The sequence below is a fragment of the Carcharhinus amblyrhynchos genome, chromosome 22 (assembly GCF_965287045.1).
Source record: "Carcharhinus amblyrhynchos chromosome 22, sCarAmb.v2.hapA, whole genome shotgun sequence".
NCBI classification, from domain to species: Eukaryota; Metazoa; Chordata; class Chondrichthyes; order Carcharhiniformes; family Carcharhinidae; genus Carcharhinus; species Carcharhinus amblyrhynchos.
This window is the reverse complement of record NC_137345.1, coordinates 30,872,455-30,894,221: the sequence shown is the minus strand read 5'-3', so window position 1 is coordinate 30,894,221 and position 21,767 is coordinate 30,872,455.

Sequence of the window (21,767 nt, the reverse complement as noted above, 5' to 3'; positions counted from 1 at the left end):
GGACCTGGGTTCAATTCCCGGTTTGGGCCACTGTCTGTGTGGAGCTTGCACATTCTCCTCGTGTCTGCGTGGGTTTCCTTCGGGTGCTCCGGTTTCCTCCCACAGACCAAAGGTGTGCGGGTTAGGTTGATTGGCCATGCTAAAATTGCCCCTTAGTGTCCTGAGATGCGTAGGTTAGAGGGATTAGTGGGTAAAATATGTAGAGAAATGGGGGGTAGGGCCTGGGTGGGATTGTGGTCAGTGTGGACTCGCAGGGCTGAATGGCCTCCTTCTGTACTGAAGGATTTCTATGATTCTATGATTACGAATCATGACCCCCAATGGACAAAAAGCAGGGCAAACCAATTTTCAGCTGAAGAAGTGACATTACGTTGACTTCAAACAGATGCGACTCAAATGGTTATGAAGCAAGCTTTGTTTCAATGAGCAAAGTCCCCTGAAGTAATAAATCACTATCAGTTATATCTTCACCCCTCTGCTGACCCTCTGTTCATTGAAAAGCTCCCTATATGGTATTGCAGTCTGGAAAACTTGATGCTGAAGCATGTTTTAAGTACAATGCTGGCTGGCCCAGTATGTGCTTTAATAGTATTTTGCTAACCTTTATTATAATCTATACCCTGGCTCTGTTTTGTTTTGAGATTGTATCAGTTAGATACATTTTATTACATTGTGGGTCAATCCACAGCACATGAACTGCGATTCAAGAAGGCAGCTCATCGCCCACCTTCTCAAGGGCAGCTAGGGATGGGCAATAAATGCTTGCCAGCCAGCGATGACCATATCTCATGACTGAATTTAAAAAATTACATTATTTGAAGTGTTGGGTCCACTGTTATCTGTCATTTATATTAATGATTTGGATAAGAGGGCTGAAGGGCCTGTACTGCGCTGTAAAAAAAAAAGTATAGGAGGCATGATTAGTAAGTTTTCAGGTTATGCCAAGATCAGTGGCATAGTGGACAGTGAAAAAGATTATCTCTGATTGCAATGGGGTTTTGATTGATTGGGCCAGTGGGCTGACAAATGGCAGATGATGTTTAATTTAGATAAATGCGAGGTGATGCATTTTGGGAGATTGAACCAGGGCAGGACTTACTCGGTTAATGGTAGGGCCTTAGGGAGAGTTCCAGAACAAAGAGATCTCAGGGTATAGGTTCATAGCTCCTTGAAAGTGAAGTCACAGGTGGACAGACTGGTGAAAAAGCATTTAGCATGCTTGGTTTCATTGGTCAGAACATTAAATACAGGAGTTGGGATGTCTTGTTGGAGTTGTACAAGACATTGGTAAGGCCACATTTGGAATATTGTGTACAGTTCTGGTCACCCTATTATAGAAAGGATATTATTAAACTAGAAAGAGTGCAGAAGAGATTTACTTGGATGCTACCGGGACTTGATGGTTTGAGTTATAAGGAGATGCTGGATAGACTGGGACTTTGTTCTCTGGAGTGTAGAAGGCTGAGGGGTGAGCTTATAAAGGTCTATAAAATAATGAGGGGCATAGATCAGCTAGATAGTCAATATCTTTTCCTAAAGATAGGGGAGTCTAAAACTAGAGGGCGTAAGTTTAAGGTGAGAGGGGAGAGGTACAAAAGTGTCCAGAGGGGTAATTTTTTCACACAGAGGGTGGTGAGTATCTGGAATAAGGGGTAGTGGTAAAGGTGGGCACAATTTTGTATTTTAAAAAGCTTTTAGGCAGTTACTTGGGTAAGATGGGTATAGAGGGCTAAGGGCCAAATGTGGGCAATTGGGACTAGCTTAGGCCTTCAAAAAGAAAAGCGGGCAGTATGGACAAGTTGGGCCGAAGGGCCTGTTTCCATGCTGTAAATCTCTATAACTCTATGACTCTAAGTGAACTAATACACATCGAGAGAACACAGAGTGCAAGAAATAACCATCCACAGTCTTCACCTATTATTTCAGAAATAATACTCCCAGTCACCAGCTCTGGCTATTTAACATTCAGAATCTTCCCTTTTCCAGCTCAATGATGCCTCACCTTGTGCCCACCAAATAAGCCTTACACCCACCCTCCCTCAACTGAAAATATCTCAGCTTGATTCAATAAAAGAAACTACAGTTTCATATGCATAAAGAGGCGTTAGTTATATATGTGAAAAGAATATGCCATACAGGGAAAGAGAAGGGGGTGGAATTGGAGTGCACAGTCCAGGTGGACACAAACATAGAAGATAGGATGAGGCCATTTGGCCCTTCAAGCCTGCTCCACCATTCATTACGATCATGGCTGATCATCCAACTCAGTAGCCTAATCCTGCTTTCTCCCCATAAGCTTTGAACCTTTGATCCCATTCACCCCAAGTCCTATATCTAGCTGCCTCTTGAATACATTCAATGTTTTGACATCAACTACTTAGTGTGGTAATGAATTCCACAGGCTCACCATTCTTTTTGTGAAGAAATGGTCCTAAATGGTCTATCCTGAGTTCTCAGACTTAGCCCCAGCAAAGGCATAAAGTTGTAATTTATAAATGTACAAAGTAGAAACATGCTAAACCTTCAAAAGAAAGATATATTTAGCTAAAGATACCATGCAGAAGCCAGCGATAAAGAAAGGTACTTTCCTTGCAACAACAAAGAATGAAAGAACAAAGAATGTAGCTTCACTTTGTATAAATACATATATACAATACTCATATATATATAATACTTTTATTGAGCAGCAGTATCTTCTCTCCATAGTCATGTTTCCAAAGAGATATGACATTCTCCTGTTAATCCTTTGGAGAACTTCCTATTGCACAGATCCCTCAAGGCCAGAATCTTTCACCATTGGGCAAATGCACTTGGCAGGTGCCCAGGACTGCAATTTCACACTGGCTGGCCAATTAACGGCTATACAGTGTGAAACGTTCTCTGTGAAAGGTTGATCGGTGTCCGGGAGGGTGAGAAGAGGGCAGGCATTGAGAAAAGGAAGAGTGCAGGCTGGCATTCCCAATGCGCCTTCTCACTGGGACAGCTACTGCAGAGCTGTCTCAGAGAGCAGCTGACCCGTAAAAAAATAAAAATCGATGGAAAGACTATGCCACAACTGTCCAGGAAATAGAATAAGTTCTGGACCTCAGTCTCCCAGACACATTTATTCATTTTATTTGAACTCTGACTCTTCATCCCACCCTGAATCGAGGTTGCCTTTCAAACATAAAGGTCATCTGACCAATCAGCCCACCCACTGTAAAAGCAGATGGGCAATGTCAAATCCTAGTCAATTGCTGTTTCATTAATTTAAGTTGGCTTCTAGATTGTCAACGGGCATGCTTCCCACTCACGTGAGTGCCCACTGACCAAAATGTTGTCCAAGAGCGCGATGATATCAGGATGTGCACACAATGTCATGTGAATTTTTGTGCTTCCCAATTAGATGCATGCCAAATTTTGTATGTAAAAGTTCCACCCATCATTCCCCCAATTATCCCTGTCTTTCAGGTTCTTGGATGTAGTAGAGTCCTGGCCTCCCTATGAGTTGAATGGTTTCATTCTGCAATGACTCTGTTGCAGCTATTGTAGGACTTTTGATTCATTATCACATATAAAGGAGAAATGTCTTTTTTTTTAATTCAAGGTGTAAATTCTAGTTGCTTGAGGATGGTTGAGAGTCAACCACATTGCTGTGGCTCTGGAGTCACTTGAAGGCCAGACCTAGTAAGGACAACAGATTTCCTTCTAGATCATAGAAGATCATAGCATCCCTACAGTGTAGAAGGAGGCCATTAAGCCCATTGAGTCTGCACTGACCACAATCCCACCCAGGCTCTATTCTGTATAGGATATTAGTAACTCAATGGATTTTTCCAACAACCAAAAATGGTTTCATGTCTAATTATTGGAATTAATTCACAGGAATTTAGTAGAATGATTTGATTTGATTTAATTTATTATTATCACATGTATTAGCATACAGTAAAAAGTATTGTTTCTTGCGTGCTATACAGACAGAGCATACCATTCATAGAGAAGGAATCAAAAGAGTGCAGAATGTAATGTTACAGTCATAGCTAGGGTGTATAGAAAGATCAACTTAATGCAAGGTTGGTCCATTCAAAAGTCTGATGGCAGCAGGGAAAAAGCTGTTCTTGAATCAGTCGGTACGTGTCCTCAGACTTTTGTATCTTTTTCCTGAAGGAAGAAGACGGAAGAGAGAATGTCTGGGGTGCATGGGGTCCTTAATAATGCTGGCTGCTTTTCCAAGGCAGCGGGAAGCATAGACAGAGTCAATGGGTGGGGGAATCTCATAGAAGCCTATAAAATTCTAAAAGGACTGGACAGGATAGATATCGGAAGGATGTTCCTGATGGTGGGTGCTTCTAGAACCAGGCGTCAAAGTCGAAGGATATGGGGTAAGTTATTTAGGACAGAGATGAAGAGGACTTTCTTCACTCAGAGAGTAGTGAGCCTGTGGCATTCTGTACACAGAAAGCAGCTGAGTTCAAAATATTGTTTGTTTTCAAGAAGGAGTTAGATATAGCCCTTGGGGCTAAAGGGATCAAAGAATATGAAGGGAAAGCAGGAACAGTTTACCGAGTTAGATGATTAGCTGTCCTTATCGATTCTGCCCTATATGTGACTCCAGAGTCTTAGCAGTGTGGTTGACTCTCAACTGTCCTCATGCAACTAGGGATGAGCAATAAATGCTAGCCAGCTAGCAATGCCTATGTCCAAAGAACAAAGAACAAAGAACAAAAACAGCCCGGGAACCAGGCCCTTCGGTCCAACAAGCCCACGCCGCCATTTTAACACTACCAGTCCCCCCCTCCACCCATGACCCTTATCTATTGTTTTATGGCCATCCACATTGAGGGAAACTAATTTAGGGACAATTTATTACTGCCAATCAGCCTAATAGCACATCTTTGGGGTGTGGGAGGAAACCGGAGCACCCGGAGAAAACCCACGCAAGCACGGGGAGAATGCGCAAACTCCCACAGACACCGGCCCAAATCCATGTGTCTGCACAGCAATCAGTGATAGTCATTGAGCTGTCGTCTTGCCTAGCATCTGGTCCAGTTTAAGCACACACTAACAACATGAAGCACTAGGCCAATCTTGAACAACCAAGAGCAGCCCAAGTACGACCCATGGCGTGTATGCCCCTCGTTGGACAACAAGGCGGACCGACTTAAAACCTGTGAATGAAAAGAGAAAAAGCATTATTATCATACCATATCCATTTACCTTACCAGGGACGCCTCAATGCTAATGAACCTTATTTAAAACAATCTCCTATATCCACCCATCTCCAACCCACTCATGTGCCTGTCTAAGTTACTCTTAAACAACTCTAGCGTGCCTGCCTCCACCACCTTACTTGGCAGAGCATTCCATACCCCCACTACCCTCTGTGTGAAAAACCTCCCTCTAATATCTGTGTTATACCTCTCCCCCCTCACCTTAAGCCTATGACCCCTCGTACTGTGTGTCTCTATCATAGGAAATAGCTTACCTCTGTTTACTCTATCTATACCCTTCATAATCTTATATACCTCTATTAGATCCCCCCTCAGTCGCTGTCTTTCAAGGGAAAACAGCCCCAATTTGTTCAATCTTTCCTCATAACCCAGTCCTTCCATACCAGGCAACATCCTGGTAAACCTCCTCTGCACTCTCTCCAGAGTCTCCACGTCCTTCCGGTAATAAGGCGACCAGAACTGGACGCAGTACTCTAAATGCGGCCTAACCAACTTTCTATACAACTGCAACATTAGACTCCAGCTCTTATATTCTATACCCCTTCCTATAAAGGCTGACATACCATAGGCTTTCTTCACAACCTTCTCCACTTGTACTGCCACCTTCAAAGACTTGCACCCCCAGGTCTCGCTGCGATTCGATACTCCTTATGGGCTTACCCTTTATCATATAACTCCCCCCTACATTATTCCGGCCAAAATGCATCACCACACATTTATCCGGATTAAACTCCATTTTCCATGTATCTGCCCAATATATCAGCCTATCAATATCCTGTTGTATTGCCAGACACTGCTCCTCGCTGCCTGCCAATCCAGCCATCTTGGTGTCATCAGCAAATTTGCTGATCACACCACTTACTCCCTCTTCCAAGTCATTTATATACACTGCAAAGAGAAGAGGTCCCAGTACTGAGCCCTGCGGCACACCACGAGTAACAGACCTCCAGCTAGAAAAGGACCCCTCCACTACTACTCTCTGTCTCCTCTTTGCAAGCCAGTTCTCAACCCATCTAGATACCTGGCCTTGTATCCCATGAGCCTTAATCTTTTCTACCAAACTACCATGAGGGACTTTGTGAAACGCCTTACTGAAATCCATATAGGCGACATCAACGGCTCGTCCTTCGTCAACCGTTTTTGTCACCTCCTCAAAAAATTCTACCAGATTCGTAAAGCAAGACTTCCCCTTTACAAAGCCATGCTGCGTATCCTTAATCAGATCGCAACGCTCTAAGTGCTCATACATCCTATCCCTAAGAATCCTCTCCATCAACTTGCCTACCACTGACCGGCCTATAGTTACCTGGGTTATCCCTCCTACCCTTTTTAAACAACGGTACCACGTTCGCTATCCTCCAGTCCTCTGGGATCTCACCTGAGTCCAAAGAAGGGACAAAGATTTGCGTCGGAGACCCAGCAATCTCATCTCTCGCTTCCCTAAGCAGCCTAGGATAAATGCCATCAGACCCCGGAGAATTATCAGCTTTAATGCTACCTAAAAGCCCTGACACTTCTTCCCTCGTAATTGATAGATCCTTCATTTGGTCTACAGCTCCCTCGATGACCGTACCGGACATCAAGCCCCTCTCCATCGTGAATACCGACGCAAAGTATTCATTCAGGATCTCCCCCATTCCCTCAGACTCTAAGCACAATTCCCCTCGTCTGTCCCTGAGAGGACCGATTTTACCCCTAGCCACCCTTTTGCTCCTAACATAGGAGTAAAATGCCTTTGGATTTTCCTTAATCCTACCTGCCAAAGCCGTTTCATGCCCCCTTTTTGCCCTCCTAACTCCCCTTTGGAGATCCCTCCTACTCTCTCTGTACTCCTCCAATGCTCTCTCCGTTCCCAGCTGCTTAGACCTAACATACGCCTCTCGTTTCTTCCTAACCAGGTCTTCTATATTTCTAGTAATCCACGGCTCTCTAATCCTACCTTTCCCATCCTTCCTCCTGACCGGTACATGCCTTTCCTGCACCCATTGCAGTTTTCCCTTGAAAGACTCCCACATGCCTAACGTCGACTTGCCCTCCAACAGCCTATCCCAGTCTGTATCCCTAAGCTCCTGCCTAATCTGGCTGTATCTAACCTTCCCCCAATTTAGCACCCCCCCCCTTTAAGACAGCACTCATCTTTTTCCATTCGTATCCTAAAGTAGACAGAGTTGTGGTCACTATTAGCCACATGTTCACCTACCGCAACCTCAACCACCTGACCCGGCTCATTGCCCAGAACTAAATCCAGTATAGCCCCCTCTCTAGCCGGGCTATCTACATACTGCTGCAAGGATCCTTCCAATACACATCTTACGAATTCCTCCCCGTCCGAACCCCCAGCTCTAGGCACCTTCCAATCCACCCCATGATTAAATTTAAAAAATATATACAGTCATAACTGTCTCAATCTCTCCTCTGATGTCAGGTGGTGTGTTTTGTATACAGTGTGGAATTTAGAGGCCAGATGAATGAATGAATGGCAGAGCAGGCTTCAAAGGCTGAATGGCCTATTCCTGCTTATATTTTCTGTGTTTCTGACTGTACACACAACAAAGTATTTACCCTTCTGAGAAATTCATTATGAAAGATGCCTGAAAAGGAAGAACAATACACAAAATTAGTGTTGACAATGTTGCTTACACTGCTGTGCACTGGTACCTTAGGAGAGCACGGAATGCTTAACTGCTCATGGGGCAGACTTTCTTGGAAACCTTTTTCAGTGACTAGGGCAGTGCAGTGTTACAGTGGTTAGCACTGCTGCCTCACAGCCCCAGTGACCTGGGTTTGATTCCTGACTTGGGTGACTGCCTGTATGGGGATTGCATTTTTTCTCCCCATCTCTGCGTGGGTTTCTTCCGGATGCTCCGGTTTCTGCCCAGATCCAAAGATGTGCGGGTTAGGTAGATTAGCCATGCTAAATTGATCCTAGTGTCAGAGGATTTGCAGGGTAAATATTTGGAGTTATGGGGATAGGGCCTGGGTGGGACTGTGGTCAGTGCAGATTTGGTGGACTGAATGACCTCGTTCTGCACTGTAGGGATTCTATGATTGTCCAGTTGAATTCAATACTGCTGCAAAACCTGCTTCCATTGCACAGGTATTTTTTAATGTAGTTATAAGGCCAATCCTTGCCATATGACTTACCAAATGAATGCACAAACCTATTTCACAGGATTGTTGTGCTGCAGAAGGAGGCTATTTGACCCAACTGTGAAAAAAGGTGATGACAACAGCATGCCAAAATAGTCATTGGCGTATATATTCTTCTTTTGTAGATTGAGCCTTGCAGGCCAATAATCTAGGCCAAATCAGGATGGTGAGGTTGCATCACTTACTTTCAAAGTGTCTATCAATAAAAGGAAATTGTCCAATTAAAAGCCCACTTGACATAATGTTGCTCTCAATCTCTTCATGCACATAAAATTGGTTGAAATGGTGATTGGCTTATTCATCCATTGTTAGAGTGCACTTGGATTAGTGAAAGTTGTCCAATAAAGACATTGCAAAGCCTCTTTGATAGCCTGGGACAGGGGAATACTGTGAACTACTTTGACCAGAATGAGTGGAAATCTTTAAGTCATGAAAGAAAAAACAAGTTTATCCCTCCTGGGATCAGCTATTTTTTATTATTTTTGTCAGTGTCACAAGTAGGCTTGCATTAACACTGCAACGAAGTTACTCTGAAAATTCCCTCGTCGCCACACTCCAGCGTCTGTTTAGGTGGACTGAGGGAGAATTTAGAATGACCAGAGTACCCAAGCAATACATCTTTCATACTGTGGGAGGAAACCAGATTACCTGGGGGAAACTTATGTGGACAAAGGGAGAACATGCAGACACAGGCAGTGACCCAAGCCAGGAATTGAATCCCTGGCACTGTGAGGCAGCAGTGCTAATCACTGTGCCACCATGCTGCTCTTATACCACCATGCCGCAATGATGTACCATTAGAAATATTATTATCTGAAAAGACAGTTAGGGTAAGGAAAGAAAAGCAGTCAGTCTTAACGTGAGCAGAAGGGTGTAAATATGTATTTAGGTGATAAATTAGAATTTAAGTGTTGATCACATTAATGAAACACACACACATTCATGTTAATAAATTTCAAGTTGCTGCCACGTATCAAATCACAGCTGTAAGATTTCCTGGAGTCCAGGGGCCGCAGATATCTAAACAGGCAGTTGACTAGTCATAAGTAATTTTGAGATTGTTTATTAAGAAACTATAGTTTATATATGATATATCAACTAATTAAACAGAAAAAGCATACGACCTGCAACAGCTTGTGAAAAGTGTTCCTTTCTCCAGTAATTTCCTTCAAGTTAGGAAACTCTTCCCTTGATCTTCCTCCTCCTCCAGGCTCTGGTCAATCTTACATCTAAAGAAGGTAGCTGCCCAATGAGCACTGCCAAGCAACCAGCACCACGGCTCACTACCAGCAGTACAGCACCCCTCTTTCTCAGGGTTGGTAGCTTACCCAGTGACAATCACGTGGCTATCTATTCTGACCAATAGATACAGGAAAGGTGTCCGAATTGTCAGGGTGGTTACACTTCCCTTATTCATCATCCTGCTCAAGGTCAGCTTTTTTTTGTAGCTTACCTGTCATATCCTGGTACTTCCTAAACAATTGCACAGGATGCCATCCAACAGCTCAGGAATATCGACATGGCAGCCTGAACCAAGATTGTTCAGGTATCAGAATGTTTAGGAATAGTTTATTAAAAATACCCCAATTTCTTACAATACTGCCAACAGGAGTCAATTTAATAAGAAGCATGGAATCAGATCCATTGCATTTCCTGCTTCTGTCTAAAACCTTCCTCCTTCCCATTTATGCAGCTTAATGACAGCTCGGTCTGAGATTTGTGAGGACACCATGCCTTTAAGAATGATTGGGCCTCCCTCCCCACCCCCACTCCCCCACCAAAGATACATCTGACCTACCTCCTCCTCCCTTCCCCCCCCACCAGAGAACAATCTGGCCTCCCTCCTCCATCTTCCCCCCCTTCTGCAAGAAAATGTTCTGGCCCGCCCCCCTCACAATCCCCCCCACCCCCAGTTCCCCCACCCCCCCACCCTCCCCCCAGCACCACCAATCTGACTTAGAGAGCCATTGGAAGCTCTGAAACAGATCTTTGTCGAGCATGTCTGTTTCGCGCCGAATCTGGACGGGCAAATGCGACGGTAGAGGGGGAAATGCTCGTAAGATTGGACATCCAGCTCATTAAGTCAATTTAAATGCACGGGCAATTGCATTTAAAGTGATATCGCGCCTGTTTCAGGCGCAGTTCCAATTGTGGCCATTTTCCAGCCTTGGTAAAGTGGGAATCCGTGTGGACACAGGCGCGGATCACACTATTTGCCTCACGCCGACTTTACCAAGTTTTCGCTCCCAAAAATGGGTGCAATGCAATGGTAAAATCGGGCCCTATGATCAAGGCTAACTTCATAAAACACCTGGCTCATAACAGGGTAATGAACTGAATTGTCACATTTAATCTACCTTTCCCCACACAAAGCTATAAACTCATGCCCTGCTTGTGCTGAGTGGTGTCAAGGAGGGATTTAACAACCCTTAAAAAGTGCTTTTTTTCTTTGGTGGATATTTTGGAAGAAAAATGGGAGGCATGGTATGACAGTGGTTAGCACTGCTGTCTCACAGCGCCAGGGACCTGGGTTCAATTCCCAGCTTGGTCACTGCCTGTGTGGAGTCCACACATTCTCCCCATGTCAGTATGGGTTCCATCAGGTGCTCTGGTTTCCCCCCACAGTCTGAAAGACATGCTGGTTAGGTACTAAATTCTCCCTCAGTGTACGTGAACAGGCGTCGAAGTGTGGCGACTAGAGGATTTTCACAGTAACTTCACTTCAATGTTGATGTAAGCCTGCTTGTGACACTGATAAATAAACTTAAGAAAAACACGAGAGAAGTTGATTGGCGCTTTCTATCAGGCTTGCTTATATCTACATTTTTTTAAAATCAGCATCAATAGAAATTAGGCTGGTGGGAAAAGATTATTAGATTCAATATCTCTGCAGACATGTACAGGAACATATTTGAGATATGTAAAGATTGATAGCATTAGACAAATACTTTAAACCATGTGGTTTTACAAATAAATAATAACCTTTCTCTTGTAACCTTTTGTAAAGCTGAAGTTAAATGTACACTGCATAAATAGCAAGATGTTTAAATGCATCAGTTGTTCCAAGCAACCAATGTTGCTCAACAATTCCTCATGTTGACAGCAAAAGTGGAACCAGAAGGGGAATTTTAGCATGGCTTGTTTGTATCAATAGGAAGTGGCCCAGCTATGCACATCAATAGTTACAGTTCTTTTCTTGCTCTGCTTGAATAATGTGAAACATTGTAGAGAATACTGGCAAGTCTAATTTTACATTTGCTAATTGATTTAATTGGTAAATATGACAGGACCCAATGATTGAATATGTAGCCAACTCAGTGAAATTTGGCAAACTAAAAGATTGTTAACTAAAAAGAAATGGCTGCTTAACATCCTTCTCCCTATTTGTTTGTTTTTGTTACATTCTGTCTGTGTATGTAATACACATTGCCATGTAAGAAAGTCAGATTTTAGCTGGCAGCTATCATTGTACTGACTGATTTGGAAAACAGGTGAAATCTTACCTGTAAGGGAAGAAAAACACATCTCAGACCACACAAGATGTGGTTCTATGTATTATAAACTCTCCAGCCGCCAATACATTCAACGGGGTGCATGTAGGGGAGGGAAACTGCAGTTTATAGCAGGAACAATTATATTCTGCCATATTCAATCTATTGATTTGGACTGTTGGCTATTTAAAAGATTCATGTGCTTAGCTAATGATGATTCTAGAGAGCCACTAAGTATGAAGGAAGTTGGGGAAAATTTGCCAGTAAATTTTCAACCTGGCTGTCTATTTGTCAATGGCATGGTGGCACAGTGGTTAGCACTGCTGCCTCACAACACAGGGGACATAGAAACAAAGAAACTAGAAGCATGAGAAGGCCATTCGGTCCTTAGAGCCTGCTCTGCCATTCATTTTGATCATGGCTGATCACTGTATTCAATATCCTGATTCCCCCTTCCCCTCATTGATTGAAGAATTGATCCCTTTATCCCCAAGAGTTATATCTAATTTTTTCTTGAAATCGGGCAACAATTTGGCCTCAACTACTTTCTGTGGTAGTGAATTCACACATTCACTGCCCTCTTGATGAAGAAATTTCTCCTCACTTCAGTTCTAAAAGGTTTACCCCCTTATCCTCAAGCTATGACCTCTAGTTCTGGACTCTTCCACCCTTGAGAACATTCTATCTGAATCTACGCTGTCTAAACCTGTTAGAATTTTATAAGTTTCTATGAGATTCCCCTCTCACTCTTCTGAACGCTAGTGAATATAATCCTAACTAACTTAGCCTCTCCTCGTATGACAGACCTGCCATCCCAGGATTGAGCCTGGTAAACCTTTGCTGTACTCCCGCTATAGCAAGGATATTCTTCCTCAGATAAGAACACCAAAATTGCACACAATGCTCCCAGGTGTGGCCTCACCAACACCCTGCACAATTGCAGCAAAACACCACTATCCCTATACTCAAATCCTCTCACTATGAAGGCAAACATACCATTTGCCTTCTTCTCTGCCTGCTGTTCCTGCGTGCTTACTTTCAGCGACTGACGCATGAGGACTCTAAGGTCTTGTTGAGTATCCACCTCTCTCAATTTACACCCATTCAAGTAATAATCTATCTTTCCATTATTGCTACCAAAGTGGATAACCTCATAATTATTCACATTGTACTGCATCTGCCATGCACATGCCCACACACAGCCTGTCCAAATCATGCTGAAGCATCTCTGCATGATTGTATCATCTGCAAATTTGGAGATAATACATTCAGTTCCCTCTTCCAAATTATTAATACATGATGTGAATAGTTGGGGTCCCAGCACAGATCCCCGCAGAACCTCACTGGCCGCTGACTGCCAATCAGAAAAAGGTCCAACCACGCCAACTCTTTGCTTCCTATCTGCTAAACAGCTTTCTATCCATCTCAAGACTTTACCTGCAATCCCACGTGCTTTAACTTTACATAGTAGTTTGTTATGTGAGACCTTGTCGAAAGCCTTCTGAAAGTTTAAATAAACACAAGCACCGGCTCTCCTCAGTCAACTCTATTAGTTACATTTTCAAAAAATTCCAATAGATTCGTCAAGTATGATTTCCTTTTTGTAAATCTATGCTGACTTTGCTTTATAACACTATCATCCAAATGCCGAGTTATGAAGTCCTTCATAATAGACACTAGCAACTTCCCCAGTACTGACATTAGGTCCACTGGTCTATAGTTTACCGATTTCTCTCTACCTTCATTTTTGAATAGTGGACCTGGGTTCAACTCTAGGCTTGGGTGATTATGTGTGCAGAATTTACATGTTCTCCCATGTCTGCGTGGGTTTACTCCAGTTTTCTCCCATAGTCCAAACATGTGTGGGTTAGGTGGATAGGCCATGTTATATTGTCCTTTGTGTACAAGTGCAGGATTACAGTTTAAAGCAAGCGGGGATGGGGGGCTTGGGTAGGATACTCTGTTGGAGAGTTGGTGCAGACCCGATAATGAAGTCTTTTTCTGCACTGTGGGCTTCTATGGATCTATAATGCAATGTTCCACATTGTGTAAAGGGTCACTGCCTGTTCTTTTTTCCTAAATCAAGTCAACATTTTCTCCAAGTGCTGGGTAGGAAGAACAAAGAATAACAGATTTTCTGTATTAAATTATGAAAAACAGTAAAAGTCAGTTTTTAATTCTGAATTTCATGGATTCATGGGCAAAACTTAGTGTGTTATTTCCATTATAATAATAATGCTTATGTAAGAAATCAGGCACTATGTTGAGTTTTGGCGATATTATTTACCCATAACTCGAGCTACAAAACAATACTGATCGTAAGTTAATACATGGGGACTTTCAAAGTGTCCCCACACATCATCTGGTATATCACCAGGGTATAGCCATCTGAAGAATGGAAGTTCAGAGATCTGTGTAATTGAAAGCTAAACTCAAATGAAGACAATTCTTTTATTATTCACGATTTTCTCCAATGTTTAGGAATGTAAAAAACAAGAATAGACCATTCAGCACCTTAGGCCTGCGCTGATAATTCATTAGATTACAATTGATCTGGACCTGAACTCTATTTCCCCACCTTTTCTCCCACCTTTCCACTTCTCCCCTGAGCATTGCTGACATTGGACCCCTACCCCACCACAAGACAATTAAAGCCAGCACCCCTCCCTCCCTCCAAACATCACCAGCATTGGACTGTCCCACACCCCCAAACAGCCATCATTGGCTTCCCATCGCTCCTACGTCTGTTCCCCCCCACCAACACAAATAAATGAGCCTCCCCCAAGAAGATCCCCAGAGAGCCTGCCCCATCACTCTCCCCAGCACAGATTGGCATGGATGGCACTAGCAGGTTGACACTGTCAGGTTGGGGGGGGGGGAACAATATCAGGTGAGGGGGTGGGTTAATAATATTAAAATGAATGGAAATATATGTAAAGCAGGTTCAAGCCCATTATGGGTGTGAACCTGATGATGTCACTGGCTAGGGGCAGGGAAGATCTGAAATTGAATTCCTGCTGGTGAAAACTGTCAGTTCTGGATCTTGAGGCAACGCTGAAAACCTTGCAGATAGCAAACATGGGCTCAAAATACTGCCCACAAAGTTTTCCCTTCCTACTAATATTTTGGTCATCCCTTGCTGTTCCTTATATTCTGTCCAATCTTCTGCCCTGTCTTTGCACAGTTATATGCTGCTATGTTTGGACCTCTGATGGACAATTACCCTAAATCTTTATCTTTCGAAATCTTTGTAAGTCAGTGACTTTGGATGGTTCTGACTCATGTTACAGAATAGTTACTCCAGAATAGTTAGAAGATATAAAACAAGTTCCAAATCCTGGGCAACTAACCGACTCAAAAACAGTTTGTTCTCTGCTGCTGTCAGACTTTTGAATGGATTTACCTTGCATTAAGTTGATCTTTCTCTACATCCTAGCTATGACTGTAACACTACATTGTGTGCTCTCTCATTTCCTTCTCTATGAAAGGTATGCTCTGCCTGAATAGCGCGCAAGAAACACTACTTTTCACTGTATGTTTAAAACATGTGACAATAACAAATCAAATGAAATCAAATGATTAGGTGCATTGGTCATGCTAAATTCTCCCTCAGTGTACTTGAATAGGTGCGGCCGGAGTGTGGCAACTCAGGAATTTCCTCAATAACTTCATTACCGTGTTAATGTAGGCATACTTGTGACACTAATAAAAATAAATAAATACACTATAGCCTTCCTATTTCTGAGGAAGCCTGGCTTGGAATTGTGGAAGACAAATGTGCAGCTCCAATGTAAGGTAAGTAGATAGGATAAAGATTATTACTCCTCAGAAGATCCAATCCATTATTTCCTTTCAACAATCTTTATACTGATGTCTAAAATAAGTGAGAAAAGTTTCACAAAATTATATAATTATTGTTAAAATGGGGTCATTCCTGATTACAATTCTATTTTTGCTTTAAGATTGCCCCACAGGAAAAGTTACAATAAAAATGTTGAATTCGGCTGAAAACAATTAACCCAATTAGCTGCAAGAAAAAGAAAGTGACATTTCATTAAATAACTATCTTTCTAAATTGTAGAAAAATATCACAATTAAAGAATCACTGTGACCAACTAGAATAAGTGATTATGAGCAAAAAATGAACACAGCTGCACTTACAGAAACCCAGCCAAGTACCATCTTGCATCAAGTCTCTTTAACAGATTTCATAATATTATATTGGCTTTGTTCAGTCTATTTTCCTGAAATGAAATCCCTTTATCTAATGATGCGACCACTGGAGCCCAATCTCAAAAAACAATTGTGATTTCAGTTTTGCATTTCATGGGAAATTGAATTGCAGTCGGTAAATTAGAACACACTAAGGAGACGTGTTTTTGTACTGGCATTACTTTGTTCGAAGCTGTATCAAGTTACAGTAGCTTTATTAATAGGTATTTATGTTTTCTCATGTTTTTTTTTATTCCTGTCCTTTCAGCTGCCAATTTTTTTTTAACACTTCTCCTCTGTTGAAGGATTTGACTCCTTGCCAGACTATAGTTTCCTACAGCGTCCAGTATCGTAGCCCTCAGAATAGTGTTCATTAACAATGTGTATTGTTATGTGTATCAGCAAACTGTTTAACTGGAGGGGGCATCACAGCGAGCTTGATTTTATTTCTAACCCAACATCCACAAACATACACATTCAATAAGCATTGCTCTATAATGAAACTAGGTTGATTTGCCTTCCCCAGCCCAGGGGGACAAAAAAAATTGTACTGCATGATTGTAATCAGGTAACTGGGCTCAGGCTGGAGTTTGAACTTGGGATATCAGTGGTCATTGTGATATAGCTACTCACTGCCAGAACCAGCTAAGCCATCTGGACAATAGTCTCTGCACTCAAATCGATATTTCCTGTGCACACTTTATTGCAGTTGATTACAAGTTTAACCACAGTTTTGCATTTATAATCAGGATGGCATTGGTGTTAATATTTAAAGGTTTGGGAAAAAATTGATTGGGGAAAGAAAAGATTGGGAAAAATCAGGCTAAGATTAGATTTAGATTTGAGTCTAAAGTATCCGCTGCCAAGCCAATCAGCATGCTTGGATGTGCTGCCTTTTTTCAGCTAAAGAAGTTTAATTACGGTTAGCTCTATAATTTGATAGATTTATTTTATCTATCATTATTCTAGTCTTATAAAAAATGCATTCTCTAACCCAAAGAGCTAATCAATGCTGTACATTCTGAATTTACTTTGGAAATTGGTGCTTGTAGCTTACAAGTATTGTAATAAATGGTAACTGTACAACATTCCTGCTCAAGTTAATTACTATGACTATCAAGGGTCTGAAAATATCATGGACTCATGGAAATTGTGGGTGGAATTTTCAATCAGATGACCCTGTCGCTGGCCAATCGTAGGCCACCTCTGTCTCCATGCAGTTGGGGCACACGGAAAATCCTGCCTAAATTATGGAATCAATCTCCACCACTTTGCAGATAAAGCATTGCAGATCATGGTAACTTTCTGCATCAAAGCTTTTCTCTTCATTTCCCCTCTAGATATTTCACAGTCATAGAATCATAGAATCCCTACATCGAGTCTGTGCCATCTCTAACAAAGCTCAGGCTCTTTCCCATATATTTACCCCACTAATCCCCCTAATTTACACATCTTGGGACACTAAGGGCAATTAGTATGGCCAATCCAGCTAACTCGCACATCTTCGGATTGTGGGAGGAAACCGGAGCACCCAGAGTAAACCCACACAGGCACGGGGAGAATGTGCAGATTTTTACACAGACAGTGACCCAAAGCTGGAGATGAATGCAGATCTGTGGTGCTATGAGGCAGCAGTGCTAGCCACTGTGCCGCCCTATTTGAAATCCATTACCTCTGGTCATTGACACACGTGCCAGATAGAATATTTTTTTCCTATCCTATCAAGATCCATAACCATCTCAACAATGTCTATGGATGAACTCTAAAAGGAAAAGTCCTCATTTTCCTAAACTCTTAACAAAAGATCCTCAACCCTGATGACACCATGGTAAACCTCTTTTATTCCATTACCTCACAGGATGTGGGTGTTGCTGGTTCAGCCATCATTTATTGCCCATCCCAATTGATTTTGAGATTGTCCTTCTGTACCCTATCTAAGGCCTTTATATCTTTCCTGAAATGAGGTGCCCAGAATTGTCTGTAACAGCTGAGGCCTCAGCAGTTACTTGTGAAGTTCTAGCATGGTACCGTGAATATTTTATTCCTCTACTTCAAAACTGAAGGAACCCATACACTTTATTATTCATTTAATTTTTTAAAATCATTTTAAATTAATTAACACTCTCCATTAAAATTATATTGAGGGGAATGTGAGATTGATGTCTTACGTTTAATTTGCTTATATCCATGGTGACATTTAAGCTTCAGGACCAACTCCTGTTGAGTCATTTGCTCAACAGACTCCTGAATAAGGCTGGCCAACTTTTTGCAATCGATGTTTGTGAAGGGAGAATGGGATCATTACAAAGGAGCCAAAGCCTTTCATTATTGCTCTTCTGGAAAAAAAAATACCAACTGCATACATCAGGCACAAAATAATACCAAATGTTTTAAGATGGTGCCAACTTATGTACTCAGGGACTAAAATTTGTTATGCTAAAGATCTAAATATTTGGGCAAGGTAAACTTTTCCAGATTTGTATATGATGTTATTATTCCTGTGCAAAATTGTTTAGGTAAGTAAATTGCATCTATCTGGGGCTTACTGCAAAGCTGCCACACCTCCCCCTCCCCCATTCCATGATATTTATGTTCATATGCTCCCACGTCAGGGGGATTCTCTGGTGCGTGTGTGTGCGTGATCTCTCAGAACTAATTTCCAACTTGAAAATAAACAAGCCTCCAATCTGGGAGTGTGAAAGATGGTATTATTGCAAAAAAGTTAAATTTAGCGCTACGGACAGGAAGGAATTAATTTAAACAGCACTAATTTCTCCTCTCACCACCCATCCATAACAGAAAGGTATTTTGATTTATTTCCCTCTTTGTAAGCAGTGGCATCTTTCCAAATGCCTCAATTCTTTTATGTGATCCAATTTTCTAATAATAACCCCTGGCAAACTCGAGATGGGATGAACCCAAGGGATTCATTTGTTTGCACAAATTCAAAATATGGAAGGAGGGTTTGCAAAGTCTCCTCCAGACACAGATAATAAAAAGAGGGGTAGAGAAAAAAAAAGGATTCATAGAACAAAATCAAAAAGAAACTAAATATTGATTCGTATTGGTTCTAGAGCCCAGAATCAAAGTCCAATGATATATTTCTCCAAGGAGATCTTTGGGCTGAAAACCAATTTCGGTGGTGTTGACTTTACAAGGTGAGATAAGCATGCAGAGATGTATAATTTTTGAAGGCAATGGCACAGAACCTCCAGCAGAAACAGGGTAGATTGGGCTAGGCGTCCAACCAAGGCCAATATTCCTTCAGTATGGCTGGCTAGCCACATGTTAAACAGCAGACTGGCATTTTTAGTTCAACAAAGTAAAATTATTTGTTCCACAAGTCAGATGCCCATACCTCATGACTCCCATTTCTTCACCATCTTCGACAAAGGATTGTGTCCATTGTCTGGATTCCAATAACTGTGAAATGTTCAACTATTAGAGGATTGAAAAGAAAAGAAGATCGTGGGCTTTTTTATCTTCACGGACAATCCATCTCCTTCTGGGCAGCCTGGTTTATTAAATGCAAATGGTCTTTGCATAGCTGTTTTGCAGTTGGGCTGTACAGTTCGCAGGTTAATGGCTTCTCAGTGATAATGAGATGTGGGTTTCCTAAAAATGCCAAGTGGTCCAGCATTTTTGCAATGTTAAAGGTATTTGTTCAGAATTAAAATGATTTTAGAAATAGTGATGAGCATGTATATATATTTAAAAATATACACTGTGAGGTCTTAGTCACTCACAATATTATGACTTTATGCCATGCATCCAGTTTGAATATATTTCCTGGTCACATTGTTGAATTCATTACTTATTTTTTAAACTTTGTTTTCATTTTGTCAAACTGAAAGAATAATGATTTTTGTTCCAAAAAAGCTGGTTTTGAAAATATCTTGAAACCTCTGGTTTCAACAGAGCAAGAAATTGCAGTAAAGGGCTCACAAAATTGCAAGGCAGCCCTTATTTCACTGATGCTCTCGAGTGCTGATGCTATGAGCTCCAAGGACCCATAACTAGATCCTGTTCCTTGCCAATAGCAGTCAGCCGTGGAGAGCAGGGGCTGGAAATTGCTCAGGCGGTTAGCAGCAGGGGTGTGTTGCCTTGTCTCTGGATATAGTGCTGAAAGAGATTTAACTTTATCAGATTGGGAAGGTGAATGGCAAGTATGTTGTTTAAGTATATCTTAAGTATATTTTGACATTCATTTAACTGCAATCCCACTGACTCTACCTTCTGAAGCCTATTTCAAAACATCAACCGGCACACCAACGTACTTTGCAGGTGCAGCCATTCCTCTTTGCCTCGACATCTCTCCCATCCTCATCTACCTGTCCATCACTGAATCCACCCTCATCCTAATTCAGTGTCACACCAATCCCTCATAATTACCCTCTATAAGTGTTGTCCATCTCTCGACTCAACACATTCCATTACCTTCACTCAAGTTTTTTCCTCTCTCTTTTTGTAGGAGAAAGAACAGAGGAGCGGAGCACATAAGGGAGAGGCAAAAAGCTGGCCATCTCCATGCTGACAGCTGCACAGGAGGAGGTAAGCCCAGCCTCAGAATACCTCACCATTACAGAGGGCATGCTAGGGTCTCTGAGTTACCATGTGACAGAATTAATTATCACTCAATCAAATGGCACAGATCACTTACTCACGTTGATTTGATGATGCCAGCTCACTTTTGCCTGCTGCCTATTAAGAAACCTTCTCACTTGTGATGAATGACAGGACAAATATTAATGATGAGAAATGGGTGTCTGTGCAAGACTGCTTTATTGATTATAGGATTGTTCTACATTTGGGTCATGGGGTCAGGGGGTTCGAGGACGGCATTGGGAGACAAGTAGGCTCAGAATTTAGCTGTCAAATGCTTCTCTACCAGTGGCACAGTGGTTAACACTGCTGCCTCACAGTGCCAGGGATCCGCATTCGAATCTGGCTTGGTTCACAGCAGAGTCTACACATTCTCCCCGTATCTGCGTGGGTTTTCTCCAGGTGCTCTGGTTTTCTCCCACAATCTGAAAGATGTGTTGGTTATGTGTATTGGCCATGCTAAATTCTCCCTCAGGTGCAATTTGGCAAATAGAGGATTTTCACAGTAACTTCATGTAAGCCTACTTGTGACACTAATAAACAAACATTAAACTTGAATTGAATTGTGCCAGAACGAGGGTTTCCTGACAGTCTGGACAGCTAGATACACTGCTGCTACTTTCCTCATCACATCATGTCCATCCTCCTCCTGCTTTTCATGTTGCTCCTTCTCCTCTGAAGAGGCATTGTGCTCAGTATTTCCTTCCTAATGGAGCTCCAGCACTAGCTGCTGCATTACATGTGCAAGGTGGAGAACACTGGCATCATTCTCATAATCCCAGCTGATGCACACCAGATCTGCCTCCATCACTGAAAGCACATCTTCAGCGTTCTGATTACTTACTCATTTTCAGCTTTCTTAGTCAGGTGTCAACTCTCCTGTCTGGCTTCCTAATGGGTGTCATGGGCCAGATCTTCAGTGCTGAGCTGAAGAACGAGTCAGTTGTACACCCTGCTTTGAGTGCGAATAGCTCAGGGGCAGCTTGGTTGGAGCAAACTGAAAGCGTCTTGGCAACTGCTTGGGAAAGCTGCACAAGCAGAATTATCTTACAGCAATTGAAGACACATTGATGATGTCCCTGTGGCTGTTGCTCATCTTTGA